The sequence below is a fragment of the Heterodontus francisci genome, unplaced genomic scaffold, assembly GCF_036365525.1.
Source record: "Heterodontus francisci isolate sHetFra1 unplaced genomic scaffold, sHetFra1.hap1 HAP1_SCAFFOLD_43, whole genome shotgun sequence".
NCBI classification, from domain to species: Eukaryota; Metazoa; Chordata; class Chondrichthyes; order Heterodontiformes; family Heterodontidae; genus Heterodontus; species Heterodontus francisci.
The window spans coordinates 19100833-19126083 of record NW_027141852.1 but is presented as its reverse complement, the minus strand read 5'-3'; the positions used below and the strand labels follow the sequence as shown (position 1 = coordinate 19126083).

Sequence of the window (25251 nt, the reverse complement as noted above, 5' to 3'; positions counted from 1 at the left end):
ATCACTTATCAGGATTTGGCAGTTAATGTGTAAAAACCTCTCTTCAATATCCATACTGCAAGGTACAAAGAAAATTAGGTCCAAACCCAGGCTCATACTTCGAAGACTGAGAGATAAAGAGCAAAACACAGACTCACCTACAAGAGGCTGACAAGTACAGAGAATAAAATAGAGGGGGTGCAGATTAAAAACACATGCATGTAACGGATACTGATAGGGATAGAATCAAACCCTTTCTCACACATGACACGAAAATTGGTGGTGTCGTAAATAGTGAGGAGGAAAGCCTTAGATTACAGGCCAATATAGATCGTCCGAGGCAGAGAATATAAGAGCAGGGAGGTTATGACGGAGCTGTATAAAATGCTAGTTAGGCCACAGCTGGAGTACTGTGCACTGTTCTGGGCACCACACAATAGGAAGGATGTGATTGCACTGGAGAGGGTGCAGAAGAGAGTCACCAGGATGTTGCCTGGGCTGGAGCATTTCAGCTATGAAGAGAGACTGAAAAGGCTAGGGTTGTTTTCCTTAGAGCAGAGAAGGCTGAGGGGAGATAAGATTGAGGTTTACAAAATTATGAGGGGCATTGATGGGTTAGATAGGAAGAAACATTTTACCTTAGCGGAGGGGTCAATAATCAGGTGGCATAGATTTAAGGTAAGGGGCAGGAGGTTTAGATGGGATTTGAAGAAAAAAATTTTACCCAGAGGGGGGTTGGAATCTGGAACGCACTCCCTGAAGAGGTGGTGGAGGCCGGAACCCTCACAACATTGAAGAAGTATTTAGATGAGCACTTGAAATGCTATAGCATACAAGGCTACGGGCCAAATACTGGAAAATGGGATTAGAATAGTTAGGTGCTTGATGGCCAGCACAGACACAATGGGCTGAAGGGCCTGTTTCTGTGCTGTATAACTCTATGACTCTATATCAGAAACTGATAGATCTGGACAAAAGCTGATGTTCACATAATGTTGTTGACAGATATGTGGTGAAACTCACATTTTTTTTTATTTCCAAAATATACTATATTCATAAAAATCTGTAAAAATTACATTCCCAAACAGTTTAAAACAGCATCAAGTCAAAGAATACAAACAGTGCAAAGGTGATCAGTTACCTTCTGTACAATCATGGGTTGCCTCACAACCCTTCCATTTCATTGTCATGCCATATACATTTTTACATTTACAGCACACAAAATTTCTCCGATACCGTTCGAGGGGTTTCCCATGGATCCAGCCCCTCAGTTCAGCTTGGTGGGGGGACCTTACACTGTGGTCTTTCCCCATTGAGCCTTTGCTGCGGCTGCCCCAAGCTTTAGTGCGTCCCTCAGCACGTAGTCCTGGACCTTGGAATGTGCCAGTCTGCAACATTCGGTGGTGGACAACTCTTTTCGCTGGAAGACCAGCAAGTTTCGGGCAGACCAAAGGGCGTCTTTCACCGAATTGATAGTCCTCCAGCAGCAGTTGATGTTTGTCTCGGTGTGCGTCCCTGGGAATAGCCCGTAGAGCACAGACTCCTGTGCTACAGAGCTGCTTGGGATGAACATCGACAAAAACCACTGCATCTCTTTCCACAAAGTTAACTCACATAGCAATAGCAGAAACAGTCACAAACCAAAAACTGAAACATACAGCGTAAAAACCCACATTCTCACACCAGAAATTCACGGCTACAAAGTGAAGCTGACTCTCTCCTCCCAGGCACTGACAGGTACAAAAGAAAACACGCACTAACATACCAGGAAATGAAATGTAGGAAATAAAACCTGATTATCATGTCAGAGATTGGCATTAATGACAGTTGTGGTACCCAGAATGCTCTGCGCTCCAGAATTTGCCTTGTCTCTGAGAAGGAGCAGGCGCGGTAGTGGCTGACCTCCATCTGCAGCTGGAGCGGAATATTCACAAAGTGCAGGGAGACCGCGCCCGTAGCGGGTGCACACAGCTGGAGCAGGGCGTCAAAGCCACAATAGGATGGAACAATCCCGTTTGTGTCCCTGCGGGTGGCGGTGAAGCTTTTCCCTGTGAGGCGTCCCGAAACTGCCCGCCAGCAAGGTCAACTGGTCAGAGAGCGTCTGTAAATGGATAGGAATTGGGGATTGGGCAGGGAGCGTCTCTAAATGAATAAGAATTGGGGATTTGGCAGGGAGCGTTTTTTTATCCGTTCGTGGGATGTGGGCGTCGCTGGCTCGATCTCAGCTGCAGTAATGTGTCCTGTTCTGGGCAACAGGTTTCAGAAAGGACATCAAAGCTTTTGAGACAGTTCGGAGGAGATTTACGAGAATGATACCAGAGATGAGGGGTTTCAGTTCTCTGGACAGGGTGGTGAAGCTGGGATTGTTGGCCAAAAATGTCAAGGGGAGGTGAGGAGAGATCTTTTTACCCAATAACTGATTCGGATTTGGAATGAATTGTCTGACAGGGTGCTGGAAACAGATTCAATTATAACTTTCATAAAGGAATTGGACAAATATTTAAAAGTGAATTTCTCCAGGACTATGGGGAAATAGGCAGGGGGTTGGTCTAATTGCATCATTTTTTTCACAGATTCAGCACAGGCACAAAAGACCGATTGGCCTCCTTCTGTGCTGCATGATTCTATGAAATAGTGACAGTCAGGGCAAGTCTGTATAAGAAGGAGAAATGGAGACAGGTCAGGGAGAGCACATCACCAAAACTGGGAGATACTACATTGGACAGGGAGGGTCGGAGGGGGAGAGAGCACGTACATACAGTCAGAATCAGCACCTTCAGGGGAGGAGAGAGAGAGGAACCAGTGAGTGTAGAACTGAACCCAGCCAGAGTCAACCTGCTGAAACACCAGTGAGTTCACACTGGGGAGAGATCATTTACCTGCTCCGTGTGTCGGAAGGGGTTCACTCAGTCATCCAACCTCACTGAACATCAACTTGTTCACACTGATCAGAGACCTTTTCAATGTCCTGACTGTGAGAAGAGCTTGAAAAGCAGTAATGATCTGCTGAAACACCAACACATTCACTCTGGGGAGAGGCCGTTCCCCTGCCATGTGTGTGGGAAGGGATTCACTCAGTCATTCAATCTGCTGCAACATCAGCAAGTTCACATGTAACTGCAGGGGTTGGATTCTGCTGTTGTTGCTGCTATTCATCACTTTCAGAGACAAAGTCGGGTCTTACTTTATAACCAGTGTAGTCCAGAGCAAAAGCGTCTTCTTAATGTTGAGATAAACGGGAGAAGAAACCGGGAAGTGGCGGCGAGGATGGGGGAGGTGCTGCACCATCACTTTAATGGTGCACCCTCCCTCCCCCGGGGTCCTTGCTGCACGTCCGCCAGGCCTGGCAGCTCTGATTGGGGTCGTGAGAGCCCCTGAGATTCGGTGCAGCTGAGGCTGCGCTCACCCCCGCTCAGCTCTGTTGTGATATTTAAAATACGAAAGGCCTGTTGGACTGAGAGCTGATCTGGAATTTCGAAAGCAGCATTACTGGAGGCTCATTGCTGCTCAGCACAATCTCACCCCCGATCCTGGGAATTGTTGATTCTACACCCTGTAGTTCAGTTCTTCGCTGAACTAGAGGGGGAGATGTGTGAGCAGAAAAACAGAGCAAATTAAAAAACACAGCTGGACAGATGTGAAACAGGTCAATCCACTGTTACAATAACTCCATCACTGACTCCCTCCTGACAGTAACCAGCCCTTTCACAGAGACTGTGGGTGGCTCTGAAAAGAGCCTTTGGTTTATTAGATGACATTTTGGCTGCTTTACTTTTTCTGGGAGCTCTGAGCGCTGGTTTTCTTGGGCAGCAGCAAGGCCTGGATATTAGGCAGCACCCCGCCCTGAGCGATGGTCACGTCTCCCAGCAGCTTGATGAGCTCCTCGTTGTTGCGGACGGCCAGCTGCAGGTGTCTGGGGATGATGCGGGTCTTCATGTTGTCCCGGGCCACGTTACCGGCCAGCTCGAGGATTTCAGCGGTCAGATACTCGCGCATTTTGCAGCGCCAACATCATCACATTTCCGCAACAAATCCATCTTCGTGCATGCGTGAGAAAGCGTCATTGGGTATCTAGCCACCCCGTTCCCCCACCACTTGGCTGGAGGAAGTGGCTGAATGGGAGATTTTGAAGCTGTAGCTCTCCCCCCTCGGCAACTCACTCCAGGCCTCGACGATTCCCCCCCTCAGCCGCTCGCTCCAGACCTCGCTGCTCCCCCAACCCCCCACTCCCCTGGCCGGTTGTTCCTCGCTTCGCACCACCCCACTCTCTGGCCACTCGCTCCAGGCCGTGCCGCTTCCCTCCTCTCAGCCACTCACTCCTACGTCGCCCTGTCACTCCTTGCGGCCCTCCTGCTTCGACAGGTGGCGCCTGGTGAAGAAATGTGGGAGCGAGTGTCACGGCCAGAGCTAGCAGCTGTGGGCTGGGCTGGGACAGGGTGGGGGGTGGGGGTGCGGAGAGCGAACAGCCAGAGTGCAGAATTTCGCCAGTAGGGAGGATGGAGAGAAAGCGAGTTGCAGAGGGGGGAGAGCGGTCAGTGGGGTGGGAGCTAGTAGCTGCGTTCGGGTGAAGTCAGTCCTGGTCAGTTATATAAACAAATCACAATAACGAATTGGCAGCACATTTTATCCTCTGCCCGATTTTCCTATCCATCGATCGGGGTGCTAATTCACTATCTTCCAATGGAAATTCAATCATAAAATTCCTTTTGTATTTAATAGGATTACTGAAATGTTAAATGGATCTGAGGATTACAGTTAGTATTAGCAAACACACCCGAGTGAATTAGCACCCCAATCGATGGAAAGGAAAATCGGGGAAAGTATAAAATGTGCTGCCAATTCGTTATTGAGATTCGTTGAGTAATTCGATTCTGCCCAACACTGAAATTGGCGGCTTTTTTGAATTCAACCTTTCTGCCAGGACGATAATTTAAGCCAATGATTTGCTGTATTTTCTAATTCGAGGCTCGGCAATTGGTTCAGACAAACGAATGGGAAGAGGGTGACCACTCAGAAGTGGGCTCTGGATAGCGCGGGCTCAAACTGCGGGAATGCCAGGTCCCTGAATGAATGAGCTGAAACTGATCAGTTTCACAAACCCTGTCAGTTTCAGTGCAGGAAACACCGTCTCGGGGGAAATAACATCACAAGTGGGTCTGGTTCCAGTGACCGATTTAACGGCTGCTGCAAAACTCCCGGATTCCCTCATTGCAGCGAAATCATTTTGAAATTCTACGAAAACAATGAGTGATTCTGGAGGAGTGATGTGGCTTTTCACTGAGGGTATGTGTGGACTGGGGAAATAACTAACTGTAGAGCCTCGTGCACTGTTTACACAGCCCGTTTAGAAAATCAAATCCACTGCACATCCTTGCTGCAAATGAAATGTCAAATTTGGGGATTCTAGTTTTGTATCCCGAACACAGCACAGATTTATTCCAGACAGTTCTAAACAGCCTATCCCAGCTCCCGTTTCTAGGTCACTGCTCTCTCTGTGAGGCGGTGGGTGGCTCTTAGAAGAGCCTTTGTTGTGTTTGCTGGAAAGGGTCGAGTTGTTCAGCCGCTGAATCCGCAGAGAGTGCGGCCCTGCCGTTTCAGAGCGTACACCACATCCATGGCAGTGACCGTCTTGCGCTTGGCGTGTTCAGTGTAGGTGACCGCATCCCTGATCACATTCTCCAGGAAAACCTTCAACACCCCGCGAGTCTCCTCATCGATCAAACCCGAGATCCGCTTGATCCCACCACGGCGAGCCAGGCGGCGGATTGCTGGTTTGGTGATGCCCTGGATATTATCAGGAAGCACTTTGCGGTGCCGCTTTGCTCCGCCTTTGCCCAGTCCTTTGCCTCCTTTACCTCTGCCAGACTTTCTTTTATTAATTTCCAAAATATACTTTATTCATAAAAATCAGTAAAAAAAAATACATTACAAAACAGTTCCAAAAAGCACCAAGTCAAACAATACAAAGAGTGCAAAGGAGATCAATTTCCTTCAATACAGGAGTGCGTTGCCTCACAACCCTTCCATTTCATTGTCATGCCATGTACATTTTACAGCAAACAAATATTTTCTGGCTACAGTTCGAGTGGTTTCCCATGGATCCAGCTCCTCCGTTCAGCTTGGTGAGGGGACCTTACACTGTGGTCTTTCCACATTGAGCCTTTGCTGCGGCTGCCCCAAGTTTTAGTGCGTCCCTCAGCACGTAGTCCTGGACCTTGGAATGTGCCAGTCTGCAACATTCGGTCATGGACAACTCTTTGTGCTGGAAGACTAGCAAGTTTCGGGCAGACCAAAGGGCGTCTTTCACCGAATTGATAGTCCTCCAGCAGCAGTTGATGTTTGTCTCGGTGTGCGTCCCTGGGAATAGCCCGTAGAGCACAGACTCCTGTGCTACAGAGCTGCTTGGGATGAACATCGACAAAAACCACTGCATCTCTTTCCACAAAGTTAACTCACATAGCAATAGCAGAAACAGTCACAAACCAAAAACTGAAACATACAGCGTAAAAACCCACATTCTCACACCAGAAATTCACGGCTACAAAGTGAAGCTGACTCTCTCCTCCCAGGCACTGACAGGTACAAAAGAAAACACGCACTAACATACCAGGAAATGAAATGTAGGAAATAAAACCTGATTATCATGTCAGAGATTGGCATTAATGACAGGAGTTCCGAAGAAGGGTCACTGACCCGAAACGTTAACTCTGCTTCTCTTTCCACAGATGCTGCCAGACCTGCTGAGTGAATCCGGCATTTCTTGTTTTTGTTCCACTATTTCTTCCCTGGCTTCTTTCAACAGCCTGGGGTACATTTCATCTGGTCCTGATGAATTATCCACATTCAAGGATGCTCATCCCATTAAGACTTCCTCTCTCCTTAAGTTATCACGTCCAATACTTCACACTCCTCCTCCTTAATAACAATATCTGCATCACCCTCTCATTCGGGAAAACAGTAAAGTATTCATTAAGGATATTGGCAACACCTTCCACCCCGATACAAAGGTTACATTTTTGATCTTTTATGTGCCCTGCTGTTTGTTTAGTTGCCTCTTACTACAATGTTTTAATGCAACATCTTTGGATCCATTGTCATTTTTTTTGTCCATGTTCTTTCCTGCTTTTTCTTTGCTTTTTGCCGCTGCTCCCAAACGCCTCCAGTTCAGTCAAAACACAACTTGTCTGAAGAGGGATTCGAACTCACGCCGCCACTGGAGACTGCGACCTAAACGCAGCACCTCAGACCGCTCGGCCATCTTGACTGCCTGCGATATGCTATCAATGCTAAGGAAATTATTCATTCTTTGTGAAAGTATTTGTGAGATTGTGGAAATGTCTGGAAGAGGAAAGACCAGCGGGAAAGCTCGGGCCAAGGCCAAGTCTCACTCCTCCCGGGCTGGACTGCAGTTCCCGGTGGGCCGTGTTCACAGGCTCCTGAGAAAGGGTAACTATGCTGAGCGTGTGGGTGCCGGAGCCCCGGTCGATCTGGCTGCTGTGCTCGAGTATCTGACCGCTGAAATCCTCGAGCAGGCCGGTAACGCGGCCCGGGACAACAAGAAGACCCGCTTCATCCCCAGACAGCTGCAGCTGGCCGTCCGCAACGACGAGGAGCTCAACAAGCTGCTGGGAGGAGTGACCATCGCTCAGGGCGGGGTGCTGCCTAATATCCAGGCCGTGCTGCTGCCCAAGAAAACCAGCACTCAAGAGCTCCCAGAAAAAGTAAAGCGGCCAAAATGTCATCTAATAAACCAAAGGCTCTTTTCAGAGCCACTCACAGTCTCTGTGAAAGGGCTGGTTACTGTCAGGAGGGAGTCAGAGATGGAGTTATTGGAACAGTGGATTGACCTGTTTCACATCTGTCCAGGTGTGTTTTCAGTTCCCTCTCTGGATTTCGCTCTGTTTCTCTGCTCACACATCTCCCCCTCTAGTTAAGTGAAGAAGTGAACTACAGGGTGTCAGAATCAACAATTTAATAAATCCCGCTGCCTTCGATTTGATAAATCCCGAGATTATCCCGGCACATTAACGGGAACTGGTTCAGAGCTGATGAATTAATTTAATAATGGAAGTGTCTGGGTTAATTCTCTGTTTTTCATTTGGACAGTTTGAATTGTGTTTTTTTTTTCTCTCTGGTGATCTGAGCGCCGCTTCTCAATGAGAATCTGCTCCCGGAACAGAGTAAATGCAGGAAGCAAGAGGCCATTCTCGGGCTGTGTGTTTCTCTCCTAACCTGATCTGTTTAGACCGCACTGTTCCCAGAGGACGGAATCAGTGCGAGTTGTGCACACACAGGAGCTGAGTCTCCTGCAGCGCTTTAATATGTACCTTCTCCCCGACCCTCCCTATTCTCCGGACACAGAGCTGTCTGTTTCCCCCGGCGGCGGGAGAGAGTCGGGGATTCTCTCCCCGCAGTGTCAGGGTCTGCAACCCTGGGGAACTGGCGGTTTCAGTCAGAGTGACCGAGCTGCCTTACATATCCTGTGTACTAATCTCCAATGGATTCAAATATTAGTGAACTCATTGGGTAATGTTTGTAAATAACCCTCATGTGAACGGACCCGGCTCCATTAATGCCTTCCAAATAAAACTGGGATCCATTTCTTTTCCCCAAATGCCAGCTAACGGATCCCAGGAGCGGGGTTGAGATTGTGCTGAGCAGCAATGAGTCTCCGGTAATGCTGCTTTCTAAATTCCAGATCAGCTCTCAGTCCGACAGGCCTTTCGGGAAAGTGATGTGACAAAACAGAAACCATGTGGCCGCCCCTCCAATCTAATGGGTTTGATGATGAACAGAGATGGCAGCTCTTTCCTTTGCTGATTTGGTGGCTCTGAAAAGAGCCCTTGTTACACTTGTTACTGAAGCTGGGTTTTAGGTGCGTTCCCCGCGGATGCGGCGGGCCAGCTGGATGTCTTTGGCCATGATGGACCGGGATCATTCTGGTGAATCTGCTCATTTTCCGGCAGAAGCATCAGTCGCTGTTTGAACTGTTTAAAGTCAGTGGTGTATTAGCAGCCAGAAAGTGAAGGGCAGTTCATTGCTCCCTGCAGCATTATCCGCCTCTTTCAGGAGAAAGGATCAGAAACCGCTCGTTTCTGTCAGTCCCCGAGAAGCCTGTGAGAAGCGGTTAATCGCTAATTTGTTCCTTTTACAGAGTGGAAGCTGATATTTGTCCCGTTTTAAATTGCTCAACCGGACCTTCCTCCCGCCGCTTACAGTTAACAGATTGACAAATGAAAACGATTCCTAAAATCGCGTCAGGATTTTGTGACGGTAAATACAGTAAAACAGAACATAAAATGAGAGGTTTTAAAATTGTTGCCTGAAAATTGAAATTTTCCATCACTTCAATTCCTTCCTGCTCTGGAATTGCCGGGCTTTTTCCAATTGGAAATTCTAAGCCAATGAGAACTTCTATTTACTTATATGTGATTCTCCTATTGGTTAAGAATTGGATTGAGAAGCGGGTGACCAATCAGAGACAGAGTCAAACTGTGGGGATTCCAGGCCCCCAGGAACTGAGCTGAAACTGTTCAGATTGACAAACCCTGGCAGTAGCTTCACACATTGGACACTTCACACTGAGTCATTCAAGGGCTGGTGTGAGAGAAGCTTCAGATCCTGTCATTACTCTCTGACTCATTATTCATCCAGATCCAAACAATTAGTAAATGTGAAGCAGTGAAGAGACTTTTCACTCTCACTGCAGAATGTGTCATCTGGGGAAATAAGGAACTATTATATTCGGAGATTCCAGGTACATTCCTCCCTGAACAAATCCATTCCTAACATTCCCGATCACAGCCTATCCCAGCTCCTGTTGTCACCCGACTCCAGCTGAATTGGAGAAACTCATGTGTTGGGGTTTGAGTTGTGAGGTGGGGTTTCTCCGCCAGTGTTACTGTCTTACAGACTCTCCCCCTGAATTTGTGAACTGAGACTGCACCGAACACATCCCCAGTTAGGGTGAGGGCCGGATATCCCTCTGTTTTATTACAGAGAGTGGGGAAAGGGCTGGGTGGAGGGGAGTCACCAGGGATCCTGGATTTACTCCAAATCATTTCCATGTGGAATCTGCAGGCGGGGCCTGGACAGGGATCATTTGATCAGGGGATCAGCTCTTTCCTGAGAGATGTGGGTGGCTCTGAGAAGAGGCTTTGTGATCAGATGTTTACAAGTTTCCCGCGCTTTCACTTCTTTCCAGACCCTGCTTTCTGAGACTTCGCTGCTTTCGGCGTGACCTTGCTCTTCCATGTCTGCACTTTCTTCAGCGCCTTTCCGCCCGCCGCACTCTTGACTTTTTTGACCTTCTTCGCAGGAGACTTTTTCTGAAGCACTGCTTTCTTCACCGCCTTATTTGGCGTTGCCGCCGCCTTGCTGCTCGTTTTCTTGGCTGTTACTTTCTTTGTTGTCACTTTCTTGTCTGCTGGTTTCTTCACTAAAGATTTCTTGTCTGCTGGTTTCTTCACTGAAGATTTCTTGTCTGCTGGTTTCTTCACTAAAGATTTCTTGGCTGCTGGTTTCTTCACCTTCTTTCCCACTTTTCCCTGGGTTTTCCTTCTTGCTGATTTTGAAGGAGCCGGAGTCGCCCTGTCCCTTGCTCTGCACCAGGGAGCCTTTGTTCACATTCCTCTTGATACTTTGCTTGATCTGGGTCTTGATCTTCTCCTGAGCGGTGGCAGACCTGCAAGGAATCAACTACCAGCTAGCGTATAAAGCGAGACCAAGGCTCAGGGCCTTCAGTTACCTGGAGGGGAGTCGGAGAGGCAGCGGATCCTATGAGGAACCACAATCCAGGAAGGATGAGAAGGTCATTGTCAGGGTACAGAGGAGATTAAGTTAAAGATTTACCTGTTTATAAGCAAGCGCAGAGCCAAGGAACGGTGCTGGGGCAGATCAAATAATAGGAAGCTGTGATCAGTTGGAAGGCAAGAGTGATTAAATGACAGAAGAGATGATGGTGCAAGGCAAAAGTTAGGGAAAGAATAAGTAACATTTTATCAGCACAGATACCAGGAGTGGGGTTTGAACCCACGCAGACACATGTCTACTGGATCTTAAGTCCAACGCCTTAACCACTCGGCCATCCTGGTACGTTAACCCACCACTGAAAATGAAATTTAATGTGATCCGGGTGCCATCTGGCCTTTTCCAATATAAAGTTATGACTCCTCTCCCATGCTAAATTGGACTCTTCATTATTTATGAACCTCAATCGGATCACCCCTCAGTCTAGGTTTCTCTAAGGTGTAGGGTCCCAACTCTTTTAGTCTAACTTGATAACCAAGATGTCTTATACTGGGAATTCGTCGAATGTCTCTCCTCTGTACCCTTTCCAAAGCCTCAATATCACCCATCATGTGAGGAGACCAAGACTGGATACAATATTCCAAGTGAGTCCTGACCAAGGTTTCATAAAAGGACAAATTCGGGACATCTCAGATACTGAAGGAGTCCGTGTCCAGAAGCAGCAAGACCTGGACAACATTCAGACTTGGGCTGCTAAGTGGCAAGTAACATTCACACCACATAAGTACCAGGCAATGACCATCTCCAACAAGAGAGAATGTAACCATCTCCCTTTGACGATCAACAGCATTACCATCGCTGAATCCCCCCACCATCAACATCCTGGGGGTTACCATTGACAAAAGCTTAACTGGACCATTCATATACATACTCTGGCTACAAGAGTAAATCAGATAGTGGGAATTCTGTGATGAGTAACTCAGCTCAAGGCACGTGGTGAAATTCTCATTAGGAGAGCTGGAGAAATGGACTGGTCAGGTGGGCAGAAAAGTGGCAAATGGAACTCAACTTGGAGAAGTGTGAGGTGATGCCTTTGGTGAGGTCAAACACAGCAAAGGAATACACAATTAATGGGTGAATGCTGAGAGGTGTAGAGGAAGTGAGGGACCTTGAAGTGAATGTCCACAAATCCCTGAAAGTAGCAGGACAGGTTGATAAGTTGGTTGAGAAGGCTTATGGAATCCTTTCCTTTATTAGCCGATGTATAGAATATAAGAGCAGGGAGGTTATGCTGGAACTGTATCAATCATTAGTTAGGCCACAACTTGAGTTCTGTGTGCAGTTCTGGTCACCTCATTCCAGAAAGGATGTAATTGCACTAGAGAGGTTACAGAGGAGATTTACGAGGATGTTGCCAGGACTGGAAAAATGCAGCTATGAGGAAAGATTGGATAGACTGGGGTTGTTCTCCTTGGAATAGAAGAGGCTGAGGGGAGATTTGATTGAAATGTACAAAATTGTGAGGGGTCTGGATAGAATGGATGGGAAGGGTCTATTTACCTTAGTAGGGAGGTCAGTGACTAGGGGGCATAGATTTAAAGTGATGTGTTGAACAATTAGAGGGGAGATGAGGAAAGGTTTTTTTCACCCAGAGGGCTGTGGGAGTCTGGAACTCACTGCCTGTAAGGGTAGCTGAGGCAGAAACCCTCCACTCATTTAAAAGGAGTCTGGATGTGCACCTCAAGTACCTGAACCTGCAGGGCTACGGTTCAAATGCTGGACAATGGGATTCAGCTGGGTGGCTCGTTTTTTGGCCTGCCTGTGCTGTAAACTTTCTATGTTCTATGATTCTATGCAGACACAATGGGCCGAATGGCCTCCTTCTGCACTGCAATAATTTTGTGATTTTTGACTCTCCAAAACTTGTCAACCATCTACAAGGCACAAACCAGGATGAGTGCAGCACCAACAATACTCTAGAAACTCGACACTGTTCAGGACAAAGCAGCCACCTTGATTGTCACCCCATTCACCACCTTAAACATTCACTCCCTTCATCACTGACACACAGTGGCAGTAGTGTGTACCATCTACCAGATGCACTGCTGCAACTCACCAAGGCTCCGCAGACAGCACCTTCCAAACCGAAGACCTCCACCACCTTGAAGGACAAGGGCTGCAGATGCATGGAAACACCACCATGTGCAAGCTCCCCTCCAAGTCACACACCATCTGATCTGCAAATATATCGCTGTTCATTCACTGATGTTGGGTCAAAATCCTGGATCTCCCTTCCTAACAGCACTGTGGGTGTACCCACACCACATGGAGTGCAGCAATTCAAGATGGGAGCTCACCGCCACCTTGTCAAGGACAATTAGGGATGGGGAACAAATTCTGGCCTTGCCCGTGTCGCTCACATCCCATGAAAGAATATGCCTCATTTTATACTCAATTGTCCTCTGAATGCAGCCCAACCCTCTATTTGCTCCAACTATCACTTCACAGCATTGCTGCTGTACCTTTCGAGATCTGTGCACTAGAACATCCAGATCTCTGCTCAAAATTATTTTCTTTCTCCACCTGCTTTAATGTTTTTCCCTGAAGGGTGTATGAATGTTGAGCATTCGCCCAGTCCACATGAATAACACTGCACTTACCCAAATTAAACATCATTTACCAGTCATGAACCCAATCTCCCAACACATTAAGATCAGCCTGAAACAGTCGAGCATCGTCTACAGTCTAAACACTCGCACAGATCTTCAAATCATCTGTAAATTTACAGATGGTGCGCCCTGCACCTACATCCAGATCATTAATAAAAATAGTAAAGAGCAACAGACCCAACACCGATCCCTGTGGGACACCACTGGTAACTGGTCTCCAAACAGATCCAGATCCATCTGTAACTACTTTCTGCCTACATCTGCCAGTCAGTTCCCAATCCAGATCAATATATTACCACTGATAAAAGGGACTTTAATCTTATAGAGAAGCGTCTTGTGTGAAACCTTATCAAAATCTTTTGGCTGAGATCTGCTAATTGAACACAGGCCGGGGATGAGGCCTAGGCCTGTCCTGCTTTGTGTGTGGGTCTCAGGACCACACAAGGTGAGATCAGCTCACTGAGCACAGGCCCATCCTGCTCTATATGGTGCTCAGTACCTCACCAAATGAGAATAACTAACACAACACAGGCCATGGAGTCTCGGCCCATCCTTCCCCGATTGCGGTTCAGTGCCAACCAGGTCAGATCAGCTAATTCAGCACAGGCCGGAGATGGAAGCTGGACCTTTCCTGCTCTTGGGACTCCGTACCATACCAGGTGCGATGAAGTAAAATACCACAGGCCGGGGATGGAGCCTGAGATTTCCCTGTTCTGTGTGGGGCTCTGTGCAACAACGTGTGAGAAGAACTATCATCCCTCAGGCTGAGGAAGGAGCCTGGGCCCATTCTGTTCTGTGTGGCTCCTACCACACTGAGTGGGATCAGTTAACTCAACACAGGCCATGAATACAACCAGGCCCTTTCCTGCTCCGTGTGGCTCAGTATCACACCAGGTGGCATCAGCTAACACAGCAAAGGCTGGGGCTGGAGCCTGGGCCCGTCCTGCTCTGTGGGCTCAGTAACAACCCGTAAGATGAACTTTTTTCAAAAGACTTCAGTGTATTTATCTCTGTCCAACACTCTGAGGCAGCTTTCTGTGTTTATAAAGAGTGTAATTTATTGACTGGTCTCTTGGATCAAACAGGGTAACAGACAGAGATCTGTGTGCAGAGGGTTTGGGGGTGAGCTCTGATTCCTAACCCTTTCTGGACTGTGAGGAATAAAGAATGAATGAGAGAGAGAGAATGTGGGAGAAGGGATGATGGAAGAATTTGTCCGTGAACCTGATTAAAAGTGTCTCAAACGCAAGATAATATTAAGATATCAAGAGCAGAACATTAACATAATCTGAGTTCCGCGATCTGGTCGGGTCCCATTCCCCTGAAGTGAGGAATGAACGGGTGGGGAAATTCCACCTGGAGTTATATTTGTCTCCAATGAAGATGAGTTCATAGTGAGGATGGAATAGCTCAGTTGGGAGAACACTAGATTGAAGAACCAGGATACAATCCCTGGTTTCATCAGTTTTAATTTGGTGTCTCCATCAGTTTAAGTAGAGGGAATCAGAGGGGAGATTTTCCACTCTTGACCCCATGGGCTGAATTTTAAACTAACGGTGCGGCTCTCGGCAGAGGCACCGGAAGCGGGTGTCATCACCACACGAGTGAAATGTGGCCGGCCGACCCCGATCACGGAGCAGCCGACCAATTAATGAAGGGGAGGCGTGGGGCCCATGTAAACAAGGACCAGAGGTAGGGAACGAGGCACCGATGGCACCGACATCTGACACAACGGCAGGTGCTGGCACCATATTGAAAGGACTGCCAGACCTGCATTCACTGCTGCCTGGTTTAAAGGAGTGTCTTCCTGAGAGCCCTCTACTGCCCCAGGACCTGTTCTGCTGCCTCTGCTGCCCCAGGACCTGTTCTGCTGCATCTGCTGCCCCAGGACCTGTTCTGCTGCATCTGCTGCCCCAGGACCTGTTCTGCTGCCTCTGCTGCCCAGGACCCGTTCTGCTGTCACTGATGCCCCAGGACCCGTTCTGCTGTCTCTGCTGCCTGATAGGTAAGGAGCTGAATGCGAGCCTACAGTGACCATGGTCCAATGGCTTGGTGATGCCTTCCTGCAGGTTCGCCTCCAGGTGACAACAGATAGGTGGAAGATCCTCTTCCCCAGGGATGGGAGGTGGAGACCTGTCCACCTGACCAAGCAAAGCTGCTTTGAGATAGTAGGTGAAGTCAGCAGCCGTGGGGTCACCCCCAAGACATGGATCCAGTGCAAGAAGTGGGTCAATGACCGGATCCGGGCTGCTCAGGCGCAAACTCAAAACACTTTGGACCCTTTGGACATTGCGCATGGCAGAGTGAGAGGGAGTGTTTGGTGGAAAGGAGTGACCAACCAGTCATGTGTATTGGGGAAGGGCAGCAGGACACGCTGCCTGAGGCTTGGCTGCATCTCGGTGGGAGGTGCACGTCAGTCATTGTCTAAACTCACACAGTCCCTCGAGAGGGGCCACATGCAGGAGGAATATGTGTGTCCACATCATGGACTGTTGGATTATCACCATCAGAGATGTTGGGCTTGTCCCCGCCGGGAGACGAACTTTGTTGATCATAGTGGCTGCAATAGAAGACAGCCCACAATCGGAAAGAGCGTGTCAAGACTGGCAGTGGATGCCTTATCTCCATGTCGTCATCCCGATGGAGGAGGAGGCCATGGAACAGGCCGGGCAGCAAAGCAGCTGCTCCATCGCTGATGGAGAGACAGGGACACCTACCTAAGAGAGTGAGTGAACATCTCCTGGGGCACAAGGGTGCATCTGCTGCAAAGGAGCCACACTGCTCATCTGTTCACCACTGCATCAATGGAGCTGCACAGTAGGGGTGGTTGGAATGTCACGATGGGCAGACTCTAACCCTTCAATGTCCCTGTTTTCACATGCAGGCTAGGATGAACGACAAGAGCGAAGAGCTGGAGAGACTGGGGGACAGCCAGACACCTCTGAGGAGGAGGAGGGAGCCTCAGAGGGTGCAGCGTCACATCATTCCCCTGCAGCCTCCACCAGCACAGAAACCCTCACTCGGTGGGTATCCACTCGCTGTTAGATTTGGGCACACAAGCTGGTGAGCACGTCACAGACAGGCCCGGGCAGCTGACGGAGGCTGTGACAGCCGAGGCCACTGGCAGTTGGAAGTCTGTGGGAGGCCAGGCCCATGCTGAGTCCCAGGCTGATGACGTGCCTCTGGTGTCACCAGCAACACGGGAAATGCTGCAGCTGCAGCAAGAGGTCAGGCAACATCTGTCAGAGTTGCCGGAGGTTATATGTACCCAAGTTCGGATGATGGAGGAGTCCATCCAGGCCTTGCATGCTGCACTGTCTCTGATGGGGGTGTGTCTGGCTTCCTTCCTTGAGAGATTGGTGACTCTGATGGAGAGCCAGATCCAGCCGACCAATCAGTGGCTGCCGGAGATGTGTGCAGACCTGCACTCCATCGCTTTGTCCATGAGCTCCATCCAGCGGTGACAAGGCGAGAGGGGGGACGAGGCACCTGAACTCTTCACCAGGTCCACATCCCTCTCAGGTCAGTAGCGAGGTACAAGTGTGTCTTATAAGGGGGAGGAGCAGCTGGCTGCTACATCTGGGGTCTCCTCTCAGGGTGCTCCTGGTGTGGACAGTAGCTCCAAAGCCACTCTGCGAGTGACACAAGTGATGCCAGTGCCTGCCTCCATCACCCTCGATGACAGAGGGGGGGTCCCTGTACCTGTGCAGGAGGCCCTCAGTGTGCCGGGGCCCTCCAGGCCTCAGGCAGCAAGAGGACGGCAACCAATGTCATCCCAAGCCATGGGGCAGCAAGGTCAGCAGCCTGTCTCCACCTCAGCTGACAGAGCAGGGGGAGCACCACGTAGGAGCATGCGGAAAAGATTTCAGAAGAGCACCTAGATTCACTTGGGTTCATGGTGAATGTGCATTCCAGATGGATCGGGTTGCATTTGTTGTCACACGGAAGAAAGAAATGATGTTCTCTCACTATGTCTCCTTCCTATTGTTGATGCCCTTTGGGACTTCATTTAAACCCTTCCTCCCAAGGGGCTGGAAGTGAGGGACCAAGCCCTGAGTTCACAAAGCTTCGGTCTTGTCACTGTGCGATGTGTACCTGGATGCTGCAGTGCAGAAGGAAGCACGTGACAACAGGGCTGCTTAAAGCTAAGACTTTATTGCTGTGGTTCCAGAAGGTGGTAAGCCTCAAAGGAAACTTGAATGTATAAGGGTGTCTCATGTCTCCCTTGTGTGTATCTCATTGCCCCTTTCCTGCTGTGCCTGAGGTTCTTCATCAGGCACTGCTTGGGCAGCATCCTCCTCCACATCCTCATCATCAGAGGAGACATCACACTCCACGATATCCTCACTTGTCAACACCTCACCCCTCTGTAATGCCAGATTGTGCTGTGCACAGCAAACCACCACGATATGTGAGACCCTCGCCGGGACATACTGAAGGGCTCCACTGGATCGATCTAGGCACCTGAATCTCATCTTCAGGAGACCAATGGCCTCCTTGATGGTCGCTCGGGTTGACCCGCAGCAGGTGTTGTACCTCTCCTCTGCATCCGTGCGTGGGTTCTTCACCGACGTCAGTAGTCATGTCCTCAGTGGGTAGCCCTTCTCTCCAAGGATCCATCTCTGAAAGCGGATGGGGCCGCGGAAAGGTTCTGGCACCTGGGAGTGCCTTGGTATGCAGGCGTTGTGGCTGCTTCCCGGGATTTGTGCACACACCTATGGGATCCATTTGCAGTGGTTGCAGACCAATTGCACACTGAGCAAGTGGAATCCCTTCCTGTTGAAGGCTGCTGGCTGGTCTGCAGGAGCCTTGATGGTCACATGGGGTGACACCCTACACCTGGGGGAATCCAGTGATGGCCCCGAATCCTATAGTCCTCTCAGCTTGACTGTTTGGATCGCTGTGCACATAGTCACCGGCCCTCCTGAACAGGACATTGGTGACCTCCTTGATGCACTGATTCACCAAAGACTGTGAGATTCCACACATATCTCCAGTGGATCCCTGCAATGATCTGCTGGTGCAGAAGTTCAGTGGCACAGTGACCTTCAGTGACACTGGTATCAGGTGCCCACCAAGTCCCATGGGGCACAGCTGCATCATGGCAGAGAGATCAGTGACGACCTCCGTGCAGAGGCGCAGTCTGTGGAGACACTGTCACTCGGACATCTGCAGGTAGTTGAACCTCAGCTGACGTGTTCCTCTGCCTCCTTCTCCAGCCTCCTGTTCGAGGCTGGCCTTCCTGTGGGCCCCCAAGCTGCTGTGGTGCCCCTGCTGGTGCCTGCGCCTCCCTCCCTTCCTCTCTATTCCTCCTCCTCCTCAATGTGAGCCTTGAATGAGGTCCATGACAGGTTGCCCCTCCCTGAGTGCAAGGCCTTCACAGTAAACAACACCCAGCCACATTTACCTCACTTGTCTCCCTCAATGAGGTGGCACTGCCCCAAAGGTACCCTGGTGTGGCTCCCCCTGCAGAGCTGGCACATTGGCCCCCACTCCTGACAGTGTTTCCCGATGCCCTTTCCCCCTCCACCCTTAATGCCAAGTTACGCTGCCTCACCCGATTGCTTCCCAGTGAAGCCAACACTCAGCTCCCACCTCCCAGTCACCTCCTTTAACCAGGCGAGGCTCTGAAGCCCCGTGGTTCCCGTGCACAATTAGTTCAATTGGATCCAGTGAATAAAATTGCTGACAATTGGACTCATAAATACTTTAAATGCCTTCTTGCCGAGTGGATGTGCGAAGTCTGCCCTCCATGTCAGCCGCCGACAGAAAAATCCGGTCCGACGTCTTCCATCCCTATTTTATACACCCCCCCCCTCCCCCTTCCCAGCCTCCATTTCCGTCTCCAACGGTCCCTTAAAATTCTGGCCCATATCTCTAAGACTAATGGGAGTGAAACTACATCTGCTCCTTAGCCTGAACAGGGAGAGCTGCTCTCTCTGTGTTCAAAGTGAATGAATCTGCTCTTTACCTTGTCTTACTGGAACGTTCACTGTCTGGAAATGTCTGTTTGAAAATGTTTTCCTGTTATATTAATGGAGCAGAGGTGAGTTGCTGTTCAACAGAGAGGTTTGGAAGTGGGTGAAGGGGTGGAGTGATGGTGTGAGTGAGAGGTGCAGTGAGTTGGCCATTCTCAATAGAGTGTCAGGAATGAAGGTCAGAGGAACAGACCAGGCAGGAAACACATAAAGAGCGAGGAGAAGCTGGTGTGAAAAACAGAGATTAAACAACAGGCTTGTTCAGTTGGTTTGGGTCTGGTGTTCAGAATACCCGGAATCTGGGTTCACTTCCCTTCCAACTCAGCGAATTGTATCAACATTATGTTCATAAAACCATAGAATGATACCCAAAGAAGGAGACCATTTGGTCCATTGTGTCAGTGCTGTCTCTTTGGTTATGTTATCCAATTAGAACTGCTGCTCAGCTTTTTCCTGTAATCTGTGCATTTTTCCTTCCAGTATTTATCCCAATTGCTTTTCAAAGTTACGACTGAATCTGCTTTCAAGTCCTGATCAGACAGTGCATTCCAGATCACAACACATCACTGTATAAAAAATCATTCCTCATTTCGCCTCTGGTTCTTTTCTCAATTACCTGATAAATACATCCTCTGGTTACTGACCCTTTTGCCACTGGAAACAATTTCTCCTTATTTAACTTATTGAAAACCTTCTTGATGATGTCACATACTAGACTGCCAGTAAAACTGAAGCCCATGGAAGAAAAGAGACAATGACAGCATGCATATGAAGTTTGCAGACTGATAGGAACATGGAAGCAGGAGTAGGCCATTCAGCCCATCGAGACCACCCCACCATTCAATATGATGATAACTGATCATCCACTTCAATGCCTTTTTCGCACACTATCTCCATATCCCTTATGTCATTTGTATTTAGAAATCTGTCAATCTCTGCTTTAAACATACTCAATGACTGAGCTTCCACAGCTCTCTGGTGTAGAGAATTCCAAAGATTCACAACCCTCTGAGTAAAGAAATTTCTCCTCGTCTCTGTCCTCAGTGGCTTTCCCCTTATGTTGAAATTGTGTCCCCTGGTTCTAGATTCCTCAACCGGAGGAAAAACTTCATCTACCCTGTCTATCCCTTTAAATATTTTGTAAGTTTCAATGAGATCACCTCTCATTCTTTGAAACTCTAGAGAATACAGTCCCAGTTTCTCCAATCTCTCTTCATAGGACAGTCCTGCCATCCCGGGAACAGGTCTGGTGAACCTTCATTGCACTCCCTCGATGGCAATGATATCCTTCCTCAGGTAAGGGGACCAAAACTGCACACAGTATTCCAAAGTGCAGTCCAACCAAGGTTATATACAATTGAAGCAAGATTTCACTACTCCTGTACTCAAATCGTCTTGTGATAGAGGCGAACATATCATTCGTCTTCTGAATTGCTTGCTGCACCTGCATGTTAGCTTTCAGTCGCTTATTGACAAGGACACCCAGGCCCCTTTGTACATTCACACTCTTACCATTTAAGAAATAATCTGCACATCTGTTTCTCCTACCAAAGTGGATAACCTCACATTTTTACACTTTATATTCCATGTGCCACTTTCTTGTCCACTCACTAAGTCTGTCCAAATCCCCTTGAAGCTGCTTTGCATCTTTCTCACAACACACTTTCCCACCTACTTTTGTGTCATCTGCGAACTTGGAAATACGACATTTGGTTCCCACCTCCGAATCATTGATATATATTGTGAACAGCTGGGTCACAGTGTGGTGGTGAACAGTTGTATTTCTGTCTGGAGGAAGGTTTACAGTGGGTTCCCCATGGTTCCTCATAACTTCAGTTATGTGCAGAGACTGGAAAAGATGGGGTTGTTCTCCTTGGAGCAGAGCAAGTTCAGAACAACTTTGACAGAGTTAGAATCAAGGAATCAAATGGTTACAGTACAGAAGGAGACCATTCAGTCCATCATGTCCATGACAGCTCTTTGCAAGAGCAAATCAGCTAATTCCACTCCTCTGCCCTTTCATTGCAACCCTGCAAATTTTCTCTATTCAGGTGTTTATCCAATTCCCTTTTGAAAGCCACGATTGAATCTGCCTCCAGCACACTCTCAGGCAGTGTATTCCAGATCCAAACCACTCACTCTGTCCCACACCCCTGGTACCATTGCAGAAAATCTCTTCTGTTCATTTCATCCCTCATAAATAATTGAAATGAAATGTTTATTAGGAAATGCACAATATAAAAAAGAGAGAGAAATAAATGCTGAGAAAAATAGAAGTCAATGTTTGGAAGGTAAAAAGAGCAAAAGATGCAACTTTTATTCTGGTTGAGTGAGAGGAATATATCACACTCTGGGGCTTTTTAAGAGGATTTACTGATAAACCTGGGATTTGAGAGGAAGCTGGTTCATGGTTTACAGAAAAAATTCAGTCCCTGGAGTGGAGCAAACAGCTGCACCGTCCAATAACAGACAGGATGGGGACACTGTCTCAGGCCTGGTGAGCTCAGTCGATGAAAGCATGAAACTCTGAATCTCAAGTTTTTGAGTTTGAGCCTCACGGTGGGTGTCTTTTATTTCCTTTTTAGGCTGATTTTACAGCCATTCTCCAGCTCTGAATTCCTCGGCAGAGAGTTCAAGGAGTGTTTGAAATGAGATTCAACAGCAGTATGAGAAAGTCTCTCCTTGATTCAGGACTCTTACCTCTCTGCAGCATCTCGCTGCTGAAGATTGAACTTTATCTCATTTCATTCTCAGCTCATGGTCAGTGTGGATCACTGGGACTTCTGGCTGTCTCCCACTTCACAATCCATCAGTGCTGAGAAATCAATGGGGAATATTACTCACATGTTGTAATGTTTTATAAATACTTGAATGTATTTCACACTGTGTCTAACAGTGTGAATCTCCCCTGGTATATCAGCTCACCAATACTTCAACAGAACATTCACATAATGTGAGCTCTGAGATCTGTTCAGATCCCATTCCCAAGACCTGGAAAGTGGGATTGGGCTGGATCGCTCTTTTTCAGCTGGCACAGACACGATTGCTAAATTGTCTCAGTCTGTGCCATAAATTTTCTCCATTTTCTATGTTCTATGAAGTGAGGTGTGATTGGGAGGGGCAATTCCACCAGGGTTATATTTTATACCAAAACAATGACACAAGGGATACTTCACTTTTTTATTCATTCATTCATGCGATGTGGGCATCGCTGGCTAGGCCAGCATTTATTGCCCCTGAGAAGGTGGTGGTTAGCTGCCTTCTTGAACCATTGCAGTCCATGTGGGGTAGGTACACCCACAGTGCTGTGAGAAAGGGAGTTCCAGGATTTTGACCCAGCGACAGTGAAGGAACGGCGATATAGTTCCAAGTCAGGATGGTGTGTGGCTTGGTGGGGAACTTGCATGTGGTGGTATCCCCTGTATTTGCTGCCCTTGCCCTTCTAGGTGGTAAAGGTCACTGGTTTGGAAGGTGCTGTCTAAGGAGTTGTGGTGCATTGCTGCAGTGGATTTTGTAGACGGTACAGACTCTGCAACTGTGTTCCGATGGTGGAGGGAGTGAATGTTTGCAGATGGGGTGCCAATCAAGCGGGCTGCTTTGTCCTGGCGGTGCTGAGATTCTTGAGTTGGAATTGCACCCATCCAGGCAAGTGGAGAATATTCCATCACACTCTTGACTTGTGCCTTGTGGATGGTGGACATGCTTTGGGGAGTCAGGAGTCATGGATGAGTGAGAGGAATATATCACACTTTGGGGCTTTTGTAAGAGGATTTATTCATAAACCTGGGATTTGAGAGGAAGCTGCTTCATGGTTTACAGAACAAATTCAGCCCCTGGGGTGGAGCCAACAGGTGCACTGTAATTACTCACCTCAGGATTCCAAGCCTCTGACCTGCTCTTCTTGTCACGTTATTTGTATGGCTACCCATGGTAACCTCCATGATGTTGATGGTGGGGGATTCAGTGATTGTAATGCTATTGAATGTCAAGGGGAGATGGTTAGATTCTCTCTTGTTGGAGATGGTCATTGCCTGGCACTTGTGTGGTGCGAATGTTACTTGCCACTTATCATCCCAAGCCTGTGAGACTGAAATAGCTCAGTTGGGAGTGTGTTAGACTGAAGATCCCTGGTTCAATCTGGGGTTTTGGCAGTTCTCCTTTATTCTGCATCACCCTTTGGTTTTGACTCTTGAGCTGCACAATTTACACTGAAATTATTTACCCAACTCTGAAGGTTGGATTGGAATAGAGAGATATCAAGGATGGGAAATATTTACATTGTCTGATTTAGCTTATTGTCTATCTCCCTGTGTCCTTTTCCCCAGTTTTTGAATCTTTCGGGGCCGGGTGAACATTTGATTTGCTGCATTTGCCCCAAACTGAAGCCTTTTCCACATCTCTGGGTGGTCAGACTTGCTCTGTCTGTTTTTGTTGCTCGTGACCATTAACGAGAACAGGCCACGAGTTCAACGTTTATCAGCAAACGGAAGATAATTGGAAAGAATTCTGTGTTACTCCAGATCAGTGACAAAGATACAATGGATGTTATTCAAAATAAATTCCCTTTGACATTTTATGTAAACTTGTTTGCATCCAAAAGTTGGATTTTAAGTGTAACAAAAATGTGTCAAATTATTGACTGACCATGTGACAGCGCACATGGGGATCAAATCCACAGCCTTGTTGTTACCAACACTGCGTCCTAACCAACTGAACTAAGCGGCCTATAGACAGAGCCAGGTATGGGTTTGAGCTGCACGCTGGGCGGTTTGTGTTTTATTTCTCACACTGGGTGACAGAGCGATTGTACAAACAATGGACACATCACATCCCTGAAACATTGTTCTGATATAAAACAGTGTGAAATAAGAACTGAGCATGGAAATGGAACGGAACCAGAAATCAGGACTTTAATCTATTAAAGTTGATCTTGAAATTCAACCATTCACTGAACATTCCAATCGATCGAACTCTCTTCTGATATAAAATCCAGGAACTTGAGCTGCTGTAAAACACAACTGAGCCTGACGTGATTTGAACACGCAACCTTCTGATCTGGAGTCAGACGCGCTACCGTTGTGCCACAAGCTCACAGATAAAGCAAAGTGTTCCATTCCTGACAGATTTACTTCTTGTTTAGATTCAGTGATTGAAATTAATTCAATCCTCATCTGACCTCCACACTGTGAAGGCCTGCAATCCGACCTGAACCCGACGACCTGTGTCGGGTTCGGGTCATGTCGGGTCGCTCTTCCGGTTCTGGCTTTCGGGCTCGGGTCAGGTTGGGTCAGGTTCAGGTCAGGCTGGGTCCAGGTTGGTCTGAGTCCGTGTCGGACACACACAGTAAGAATTACATTTAACTTTGCTGGGAAGTTGAGTTTAATAAGTGTCAAAAGTTGAAAAGCCAACCAAAGCCGGGAGTCCGGGTCATTAAGGAGGGAAACTCTGAGTCTGCGCAGTGAGCAAGTGAGCATCTCTATGACGTCATTGCGCTCAAGCTGCAGCTTCCTGCAGATACGGAATCGGGAGGTAGATAAAGTGAACATTCCGGTGGTCGGGTAAGGCTCGGGTTAGTTTGGGCGTGGGAATAAATGGAGATACTCGGGCCGGGTCAGGCTCGGGTCCAATGTGGTTCTGTCAGGTTCGTGTCGGGTTTTTTTTCCTGACCTGAGCAGGCCTTTACTGCTCTGTCAGTTCAGTGCCTTATTTAAACTATTACTTGGAGTTCTGTTTTACAGGGTCACGGCTGTTTAAGTGTTTCCCAGACCCACTACTCTGATTAATCAGACATTTTGCTGCTAACTGCTGCTGCAATTGAAATGTAAAAAAGAATTTCCAGTGACCTGCAACCAATGGACAAATACATTTCAGAAAGA

General features: G+C 48.1%; 2 non-coding genes across 2 annotated transcripts; both read right to left on the bottom strand.

Moving 5' to 3' along the window:
• Window positions 1-10989: 10989 nt before the first annotated feature.
• trnal-uaa (transfer RNA leucine (anticodon UAA)) lies at window positions 10990-11072 on the bottom strand. Its single transcript has one exon. It is a non-coding gene; the product is annotated as a tRNA-Leu (tRNA).
• A 13322-nt stretch (window positions 11073-24394) lies between these two features.
• Window positions 24395-24466, bottom strand: trnaw-cca (transfer RNA tryptophan (anticodon CCA)). Its single transcript has one exon. It is a non-coding gene; the product is annotated as a tRNA-Trp (tRNA).
• Window positions 24467-25251: the final 785 nt, after the last annotated feature.